The following is an 8,700-nucleotide window of genomic DNA, read 5'->3' as shown; positions in this document are numbered from 1 at the left end:
GTTGGCTCTCATTTGACTGAAGAAGAAAACATCCAAGAATTTTGATAAGAAAACACATGCCCATGGACATAATCCTGGAAAGCCTAGGTGGGCAAATCACCTGAGGTCAGGAGTTCGAGACCAGCCTGGCCAAAATGGTGAAACCCTGTTTCTACTAAAAATACAAGAATTAGCTAGACGTGGTGGCATGTGCCTGTATTCCCAGCTCTATGGGAAGCTGAGGCAGGAGAATAGCTTGAACACAGGCGACGGAAGTTGCAGTGAGATCACGCCACTGCACTCCAGCCTGGGCAACAGAGTAAGACTCCATCTTAAAAGGAAAGAAAAGACATCCCAATTATCTAAAATATATATCATGTAATCTGTGGAGAGGTAGTGTACTTTGGGTTGGGGCTCTTACCCACTGGTTTTTGATAAGATATCAGGAATATTTCTAAAGCTTATTTTGTCTTTATACAGTGAACCTGTATCTCTGTATAAAAATAAACTACTCTAGAGAAGCAAAAAAATTAAATTATTTGGCTTTCTCCTTAATTTGGAAAAACTAACCATTTGTCGACCCATAGAGTTTTTATGTAAAATATTTTTAGATATATATCTGAGAGTATTATTATTGGGTTACATGGTAACTCTATGTGTAACTTTTTGAGGAACTGCCAAACTTTTTCATGATAGCTGTGATTTTACATTCACACCACCACTGTATGAGGGTTCTGGTTTCTTCACACCCTCATCAATATTTTAATTTTAATATCTACTTTTAATTATAGATATTCTAGTAGTGTGATGGTCTTGATTTTCATTTCTTTAATGGCTGATAATGTGAAGCATGTTTTCATATATATATTGACAATTTCTTGACAGAAATTTCTACTCAAATACTTTCCTCATTTTTAATTGGTTATTTTTGGTGTATTTAACATTGATTTATATGAGATTTTAATAGATGTATCTTTGCAAGCATATTCTCTCATTCTGTGGATTATCTTTTTTACCGTGATAGTTTTTTTCTGAAAGAAATATATTTGTACTGTTTATAATGTACAATGCATGTATGGTTTAGCTTATGCTTTACTGATCATACTTAATACATCTTTCCTAATTTAGGGTCATGGAGATTTTCATCTATGTTTATTTCTAAGGATTTCATAGTTTTAGTTCTTTCAGTTTCTTATCCATTTTGAGTTATTTTTTATATGGTTTGAGGTAAAGGTCTAAATTCATTCTTTTGAATGTAGATACTTAGTTGTTACAGTACCATTTATTGAAGAGAACATTTTTCCCAATGAATTATCTTGGCATTATTAAAAATCAATTAACTATAAATTTGAGCATTTTTTTTGGACTCGAAATTCTATTCAATTAATTATACATGTATACCTAGATCTAGATATATACCTGTATTGAACCTTCCTATGCCAGTACTGTAATATCTTGATTATTATAGTTTATTGTTTTTGAAATGGGGAAGTATTAGTTCTCTACATTTATTACTCTTTTGAAGATTTTTCTTTTTTTGCTTTTCTGAGTTGCTTACACTTTTATATGGTTTTTAAGAGCAGCTTATTTTCTGCCAGAAAAAAAAAATCCAGCACAGGTTTTGATAGGAATTGTGTTAAATGTATAGAACCATTGGAAGAATATTGCCATATGATTAATATTAAATCTTCTGGCCCATGAACATGGGATTTTTTTCTCTTCAAAATTATTGTCTTTAACTGATTTTAATGATGTTTTACAGTTTTCAGTGTACAGGCCTTACCCTTCTCTTGTTAAATTTATTTTAAGTATTCAATTGTACACAAAATTATTTCTTAATTTCATTTTTGATATTTTTACTGGTATAGAGAAATATCGTTGATTTTTCTATATTAATCTTGTTTTCTGCAACACGATTGAATTAGTTTATTAGCTTGAACTGCTTCCTTTTGGATTGCTAAGGATTTTGTGTATACAGTTCATATCATATGTAAATAAAAAGATAGTTGCAGTTACTGCTTTCTGATACAGATACGTTTTATATTTAAAATTTTCCTGGCTGTTATTTCCAATACAATTTTGAGTAGAAGTGGTGAACACAAACATCTTCATTTTTTCATTGCTTATTCAGGGGAAAGGAACTTTCATTCTTTCATCATTAGGTATAATGTTATATTTGAGTTTTTGTAGATGCTCTTTGTCGGGTTGAGGAAGTTTCTTTCTATTCCAAATTTGTTTAGTATTTTTTAAATTAAAAAATGGATATAATTAAATACATTTTTATGACTACTGAGATGATATAATTCTTGTTCTTTATTCTTTTAATATGCTGTATTACACTATTTGAATTGTGGATTTAAAACAACCTTGAATTTCTGGGCTAAACCTTACTTGGTTACTATATAGAATTATTTTTATTTATTGCTCAATGTAGTTTGCTACTATGTAATTTAGGATTTTTTATAATATTCAAAAGGGATATTCATCTCAAGTTTTCTTTTCTTTAGTTGTCTTCATCTGGCTTTGGTACCAAGATAACATTGGCCTCATGGAGTGAGAAGTGTTCTATGTTCTATTGTTTGGAAAAGATTTTGAAGAATTGGTATTAGTTTATCTTTAAATGTTTGGAATAATTCACTCATTTCTGATCTTTGTTGAAATTTACCTGATTTTAATTTACATATAATGTTTAAGCCATCTAATAACAATATTCCTTCTGGTATCTACTGCTATCCCATTTACTGCCTTGAAACTTGTATGGGCATAAATTCTTGTCTCAATTTACACTGTTATAAATGCTAAGACCAGATTATAATATTTAACAATGTCTACAGCAGAACTGAGTACAACACAAATAAATTACTCTTCAAAAACTGTTCTAAAACCATATGTTACCTATATCTGCTCATAGAGTCCAGCCAAATATCTTATGTTCCTCTTCTCATCTTATGCCCTGGCCTGGCAGCATTTTTCCTGTAGGTCTTATTCCAGTTCACCTACTCTACTAACATGGTTCCAAATTCTGGAGATTAGATATGATAAATTTAGTTTTACTCCCTGAATAGATTTTACCCTGCTATTTCTGTGTTATCTAGACACTTTGGCATTCCATTTTAAAATGAGATCTAATTTTAATTTTGCAAAACTAAAAGGATCATGACTTTTTTCTCTTACCCCAGAACAAAGATATTTCCTCCCCTTATAGGCGAATCCATATCACCATCTCTAGAGAAAAAGGAAACAAAGAAATTAAAGCATTGTGCTAGTCTAGTCATTTAGATTTTTTTAAACTGTGATCCTGTCATTCTAAGGCACATTGGGTCCTTTTCATTTAAGTCATATCATCATGGAATGTTTAGAAGAAGAAGTCTTAGAAGTATTTGGATAACTGTCCAGGTGTGGTGGCTCACATATGTAGGCCCAGCACTTTGGGAGATTGAGACAGGTGGATCACTTGAGGTCAGGAGTTCAGGACCAGTATGGTAAATGTAGAGAAACTCTGTCTCTACTAGAAATACACACACACACATACGCACACACACAAATTAGCTAAAAATGGTCGCACGTGTCTGTAATCCCAACTACTTGCAAGACTGAGGCATATGAACTACTTAAACCTGGGAGGTAGAGGCTGCAGTGAGCTGACATCACACCATTGCACTTCAGCCTGTGCAAGAGAGTGAGACTCTGTCTCCAAAAAAAAAAAAAAAAGAAATACTTAGGTAACTGATAATACTTAAGTCAATTACATTGGTAAATAATTGATATTAATAGAGGTTAAGAAATAAAATGGCCTAAAATATTGTAGATAGCAGCAGGTATTTACTACTACTCAAGATATAAACAAATATCCTTACACATAGTCATACAGACTCCCCATTCAGCATATTAGAGCTATTTATCCTACCTGAATCAAAAATAATATTTGATTAATGGTGAAAGAAAGGGTGCAAATAATAGAATCCTTTTTCTGTTTCCTTGTGGTTAATTTGAGCTTTTTTATTCATCTTAACCTACACACTCTTGCTTTTTGCAGTTAATATCTCTTATCAGAGCAGTATTACAGTACCATTTCTGAAGCTAAATAAATAAAATCAGCAGTATTTGCAAGTTTTATGCTAAATATAAAAATGGTAGCTATAATTTTCAATATATAAGCTTTACAACAACACGTTGAGGTAAGAAATTTTATTTCTTAATTAATTTTTATATTTATACATTCATATTGTACATATTTATGAGGTACATGGATATTTTGATGCAATCATACAATATGTAATGATCAAATCGGGGTTACTGAGATATGTATCACTTTAAGCATATATCATTTATTTGTGTCAGATACATTCTAATACCATTTTTCTATTTATTTTTAAATGTATAATAAATGATTGTTAACTATAGTCACCCTATTGTGCTTCCAAACATTATATCTTGTTCCTTTTACCTAACTTTATATTTGTACCCGTTAACCAACCACTCTTTATCCACCACTACCTACCATTCTACCCAGCTCTGTTAACCATTATTCCATCCTCTATCTCCATGAGATCATTTTTAAAAAATTTCCCATGCATAAGTGAGAACATGCAATATTTGTCTTTCTGTGCCAGACTTATTTCAATGAACATAATGACTGCCAGTACTGTCCATGTATTTGAAAATTACAGGATTATATTATTTTTATTATCATCTTATTATGTATTATTTTATGGCTGAATGATATTCGTGTGCGTATGTGTATAAAACATTTTCTTCATCCATTCATTCATTGGCGAAGGTTTAGTTTGCTTTCATTATCTTAGCTATTCTGAATAGTGCTGCAGCAAACATGGGAGTGCAGATGCCTTTTCAATATATTGATTTCATCTTGGCATATACCCAGCAGTAGAATTCCTGGTTCATATGGTTTTATTTTTAGTTTTCTTTTTTTGCAAAACCTGTGTAATGTTCTCCATGGTGGCTGTACTAATTTACATTCCTGCTAACAGTATATGAGAATTCACTTTTCCCCATATCCTCTCCAGCATTTGTTACTGCCTGAATTTTTAAAGGTGAACCTATTTATTTTACCCCTAAGATCTTTATCACACCATAAGCAGTAGCAACAGTCAATAGCTTTGGATGATTTTGAGAATATAATTTTAAGTTTTCTATTTTTTGTAAATTTGTTATTTATACTTTGTGTAGGTATGTAGTAGATGTATATATTTGTGGGGGTCATAAGATGTATTGATATAGCCATGCAGTGCATTATAATCACATCATGGAAGACTAGGTATTCACACCCTCAAGCATTTATCCTTTGTGTTACAATCTAATTACATACTTTTAGTTAATTTAAAATGTACAATTAAGCTATTAATGACTGTAGTTACCATTTTGTGCTATCAAATAGTAGATCTTTTTCATCCTATTTAACTATTTTTTGTACCAGTTAACTACTTCTACCCTTCCCAGCCCCTGCTCCCCTTCCCTGCCTCTGGTAACCATCCTTCTACTCTCTCTCTCTCTCTCTCTGAGTTCAATTGTTTTTCTTTTTAGACCCTACAAATAAGTGAGAACAAGCAACGTTTGTCTTTCTGTGCCTGGCTTATTTAACTTAACATAATGACATCCAGTGCCATCCATGTTGTTGTAAATAACTGGATCTCATTCTTTTTATGTCTGAATAATACTCCATTGTGTATATGTACCACATTTTCTCTATCCATTCATCTGTTGATGGAGACTTAGGTAGCTTTCAAAGCTTGCTTATTTTCAACAGTGCAGCAACTAACACAGGAGTGCAGATATCTTTTCAATATACTGATTTCCTTTCTTTTGGGTATATACACAGCAGTAGGATTTCTAGATCCATATGATAGCTCTATTTTTAGTATTCTGAGGAAGTTGCAAATTGTTATCCTTAGTGGTTGTACTAATTTACATCCCCACCAACAGTGTACAAGGGTTCCCTTTCCTCCCTGTCCTCATCAACATCTGTTATTATCTGTCTTTGGGATAAAAGCCATTTTAACTAGAGTGAGATGATATCTCATTGTAGCACTTCTCTGATGATTAGTGATCTTGAACATTCTTATATACCTTTTGACCATTTCTATGTTCTTTTTTGAAAAATACTTCTTCAGATGTTTTACCTATTTTGAATCAGATTTGTTTTCTTTTTTTTTTTTTTGTAATGAGTTGTTTGAGTTCCTTATGTATTCTGGTAATTAATTCTTTCTTTGTCAGATGTGTTGTTTGCAAATATTTTCTCCCATTCTGTGTGTTTTCCCTTCATTTTGCTGTTTATTTCCTTGTCTTTGCAGACACTTTTTAACTTGTTGTGAACCCATTCATCCACTTTTGCTTTAATTTCCTGTAATTTTGAGGTCTTAAAAAATATCTGTCTAGTGCAGACCAATGGTCTCCAGAAATTTTCCTACTACAAATCCTCACCACCATATTCTACCACCTGAAACAGATAGATTAGGCTTCTGAAGATGATGATATACTCTAGATGAATGGTACTCCATTGTGTATATGTACCACATTTACTTTATCCATTCATCTGTTGATGGCAAATTAGTTTGCTTTCAAATCTTGTCTATTGTGATCAGTTCCACAACTAACATGGGACTGCAGATAGCTCTTCAGTATACTGATTTCCTGCATTTTTGTTATTCTTTTTAGTTCTCAGAATTTTATCTCCATTTTAGTTGTCTTAAAGTGTAACAGCTAAACTTTTTTTATGGCACATCAAAAGTATCCTTGAAGGTCAAAGCCACATCTATGGACTGTAATTTTGTATCACTCTTTGACATGCTGTTGTGAAAGTTACTGCTTCATTGTTCATACTATCATATGTAACATTTCTACCTTGAGATCTTGGTTTTCTCTTTTAACTGGCTCTTGATGTGGTATGTTTGCAATGACAAACCCTACTGGGCTTGGTTATGGTCTCAACCTTTGGTTTAATCATTCTGTTACTTTCATCATATCCAGATGCATCAACTGACTCTGGCTCATGATGTGGATCAGTTAACACTCATTGATTACAGCAAAGCCTAGGGCACATACTCTTGTTTATTTGCTAATTCGGTAACACACTTGTGAATTTCTGAATATTCAGTTTCATTTGACAAATATTTTGCAAATCATTTAATGATTATCTTCCTTTACACTGTAAAGCTAATGATGAGAAGACCCAAGTTTGATCTTGAATTAAACCCCAGAAATTTTCTCTCCAACAAGATCCTTCCCCCAACTTGGCTATTACCACTAACTGCAATACTATTCTTCTAATAATTCAGTTCAAAATGCTGGGAGGCATTCATATTTAATGTCATTCTTTCTTTAGTATCTCACATCTAATCCATCAGTTCATTATATTGTCTCTGGCTTCAAATCATGTACATAATATGGCCACTTATCATCTGTCCACTGTTACCAGCCTAGACCAAGACACTATCCTCTCTTTCTTGGATTATTGTAATAGCATCTCTAATGTCACCCTGCTTCTGAACTTAACTCTCTCCAGTGTCTTTTCTCAGCACATTAGCTAGGTGATCCTTTACAAAATATATGTTCATGTCATTCTTCTGCTCAGATTTCCCTTCTGGCAACCCAACTCTATAAAATAACCACCATTTTTATAATTGCCTTTAAGGCTCTTAGAATTTTGCCATAAGTTTTTCATCATCCATATCCCTTACAGCTTTCCACTTTATCTCCACTCAGCATAAGACACAATGGCCTTCTTGATATTTATCAAAAATACCAGTGAAACAAACCTTTGTCTAGAGACAGCATTTGCTGTTCCCTCTGTTAAAAGCATTCTTTCTCCCCTAGATATTATTCAGACTGCTAAGACTCTCACATTCTCCAAGTCATTGACCAAATATTTTCTACTCACGAATGCATTATCTGATAACATTAAAACACAGCCAATCCGGCAAGCAAAGTCACAGTGTAAACTGTTAAACCCTCATCACTGCTAATAAGGTCATTAGAAAATGTGAGGCCAGACATCATTCATTGTTTCTTGAGCCAGAATATCAATGCAAAAGAACCATAAGAGAAGGTGCCTTCTACTATGGCAAAGGCTGCCACACGTTCTCCGTGGGTAGCATCTTTGTTCTCAATCCAACACAAGGCCCAATCTGCCTCCTTCTTGACACAAGGCATCCTTTCAATGGCATTGAAGAGAAATTCCCTTTCTTTGTTGTCTTTAACATGTGTCAGTAAAGAGATTATCCATGTCAGAATAGATGTTTTCCATAGCAATTTGGAAGCCATAGAAGCAGGTTTCTGTAGCCTGAACTTCTTGGACAAATTGCTCCACCAAGTTTTCATCAACTATGCCATCACATGCTACAAAGAAAGTCAGAATATGGGATATAAAATATCTTACCTCAGGCTTCAGGGCTTCCCAGTGCTGAATGTCTTTGAACAGGTCCACATCCTGGGCCATCCAGAAGGAAATCTTTGCTTTCTTATAATTTTCCAAATATCATGACAAACCATCAGAGCAGATAATAAAATAAGTACTTATCAAGGCTGCTAGGATAGAACAGGAGTTCCTCACTGAGGACTTGCCAGTGAAACTCGTTAGGATGAACTGCATGTTAATGAAGTAATACATTGAGTTTGTGGCTGACTTGCTTGAAGTGGGTTTTAAGACTTAGTGAGAATATTTCACTGGAAGGAAAGATTAAGTTCTTTAAGAAGAGAGTAGGT

At 33.3% G+C, this 8,700-nt stretch overlaps 1 pseudogene; it reads right to left on the bottom strand.

Annotated features, from left to right (window-relative positions):
- Positions 1-7,819: 7,819 nt before the first annotated feature.
- On the bottom strand, positions 7,820-8,470 carry LOC100410563 (ribonucleoside-diphosphate reductase subunit M2 pseudogene; annotated as a pseudogene).
- Positions 8,471-8,700: the final 230 nt, after the last annotated feature.

This window comes from Callithrix jacchus, chromosome X, assembly GCF_049354715.1.
Source record: "Callithrix jacchus isolate 240 chromosome X, calJac240_pri, whole genome shotgun sequence".
Classification (NCBI taxonomy): domain Eukaryota; kingdom Metazoa; phylum Chordata; class Mammalia; order Primates; family Cebidae; genus Callithrix; species Callithrix jacchus.
Note: the sequence above shows the minus strand (reverse complement) of the source record. Positions and strands in the feature narration are given on the sequence as shown.